Consider the following 2693-nt stretch of genomic DNA (forward strand, 5'->3'; position numbering starts at 1 on the left):
AAGGTTCATTAATTAATTAAGTTGAGTGCCGTAACCATCTGGGTATGCCGGGCCTAGTGTATAAGCTTGTCTATGGATTAATAAATAAACGCCTTTAACCATTCATTCCCCTTGCAGAGAAAAACAACAATCAGTAACTTATTGTATGTAGAGCTCCAGACAAGCTGCATGGTTTCACAGCCAAGCTATACTCAGCACCAAGATTTATAACGCGTAGATTTACGTTATTATTCTAGGATGTACGGCGAAGATCGTTTGAGAAGCTGCGTGCACAATTTATAATAAATCTTAGAACATAAGCCTAATTAACATAAGCGTTATGTAACTTTTTACAAGAATGTTTACGTTTGTGTTTCCTCACTTCTTTTTAATTGACGCTCAAATGAATAAAGTTAAAAATATTACATATAAGGCTTATTAACACAAAAAAACAGTAGCACAGCGGTATGTTTGCGGACTTACAACCCTAGAATCCGGGTTTCGATACCTGTGGTGGGCAAAGTACAGATAGACCATCGTGTAGCTTAGTGCTTAACTGCAAACAAACAAAAAATATGACTACTTCACGGAAGAAATACAACAAATTAATTGAATAAATATATAGACTTATAATTTACAATTTATTAATATTAACTTCCGATCAGAACAAGTTACCTACTAAGAACGAAGCTAAAATCAGTCTTGTGATGAGTGTAATTATGTTTTTCTTATAGAGATTAGAATGCGTTAATTCTTTAGTTTGGTACCCTCGCTGTTAACAATATCTTTGGCCTTAAGTGCTATAAGCAAGATTCGTTGTAACGTTATAACTTAACTTCTCATGAATTCTTTAAATGACTAATAACTAGGAGACGCTCAGAAAAACGTTTATTTATTTTTAACGCACACTTATGTTGCTCTTGATAGAAAATTTCCTCTGTTTGCTCTGTCTTGTATAAGAAAATATCAAACCAAATTGTTTGTTTGTTTTGGAAATTCACGCAAAACTACACAAGGGCAATCTGCACTAGCCGCTTCTTAGTTCTGAGTATTCCGGTGATTCAGCAGCAAGTCTGAGGGTTTTTGACGATATTAAACTGGTTTCGGTATCCGCAATGGGCAGAATATAATAGCTTTGTGCTTGATAACAAACGCACTCGAATTCTGAACTGATGGAGTAGAGGGAAGATAACAGATATAATTTTTTGGTTTTCTTTAATCGAATATTGGGAGTTGAACATCACATTCACAAAGCACAACGGCCTTAAAGTGTGAGCACGTTTTTGAGGAAACGGGTCCCGAACCACGGACCCTCGGATTCGCAGACTAGAACGTTAAATATTAGGACACAACAGACCGACCCCACGCTAAAAAAAAAAAAACAACAACAACAGGAAAACAAGTTTAAATATTCCTGGTATCCCATTGTGTAACTTTGTTCTTAACTAAAAACAAACAAATACAACGGACCCTCTTCAGTTATAATATTACTATCTTTTAGATCAGTTTACTTGGGATGACGTAGAGGTGATATTACTCTGAATCCGTCTCACTTTTGCCTCACAATGGCTCAGCGGTAAATCAGAGTGTTTATATTGCTAAAATTCAGGTTTCGATACCCGAGGTAGACAGGGTACATATAACCCACTGTGAAGCCTTATGCATAATAAAATAAATCCGTCTTACGTTTATCAGTGATATGTTAAAAATCGTTTTCCAGACCGTCTTTAAAAATACTCAGACGCTGTATAATAATGAAATTCTAAGAATCAACTAGTAATATTCTGATTGTGGCAATCAAATATGTACATTTTATATCAATTTGTCGTGGTTGAAGGCAAGTAAGAAATGGAGGATCCCCAGGAGGGCACTGGGGTAAGAAACAATAGATGAATTACAACTCAGATTAATTACAACTGGAACTCAGATTTCAAATTATAGAGATGATTCATCTTAGCTGATGTTTCATCACGTTCTTTAGCTTAAAAGACTTTTAGTTTGATATTTTACGTTATTTATCAAAATAAAGCATGACTAAATTGAACAGCATTTTCAACTATATATCTTGGTATTGTCTCCCCAAGCACCCTGATAAGCTATGATATTAAACAAAGATTCTTGTGAACAGCGAGTTACAAACATACAAAGCGTACTCGAAATGTTATTAATGTATTTTATTCTAGCTGAAAAACCCTAATTGAGCCAATTGAGAAGGAAAAATTAAGATGTTTATCGGTCTATGTTTTAACCTAAAATATTCTTAATGCTTCATGAAGCGGGTCGTGGCCTAGTGGTTTGTGTGCCGGGCTGCAGAAAGAGGGTCCAGGGTTCGAGACATTATTCCTCTGGAAACGCTCCGCACTTTCAGTAGTGGGCATGTTATAAAATTGAAGGTCATTCCAAATATTTGGTTGAAAGAGCGGGATAAAATCCCTGTGGCGGAGGGTGCCGCTGGCCAGCTGGCCAGTACTTCAAAATTGTAAAGAGCTATACCCTTGGGATCTCTGATCTATTTGTTTAGCCCATTTGTGCCTAAGATATCGTTAAAGTTTAAAGTCTGCATTTTCAATCCACTCATGCTCCGCCAAGCTTGGTTTTATATACCTTATAATTTAGAACAGTGGTTCCCAACCTTTTCTCCACCAAGGACCTCTTTTATTATAATTTTTTCCCCCACGGACCCCATGTTTTTGTAAAAATTACCGCCTACCCAA

The sequence above is a fragment of the Limulus polyphemus genome, unplaced genomic scaffold (genome assembly GCF_000517525.1).
Source record: "Limulus polyphemus unplaced genomic scaffold, Limulus_polyphemus-2.1.2 Scaffold319, whole genome shotgun sequence".
NCBI classification, from domain to species: domain Eukaryota; kingdom Metazoa; phylum Arthropoda; class Merostomata; order Xiphosura; family Limulidae; genus Limulus; species Limulus polyphemus.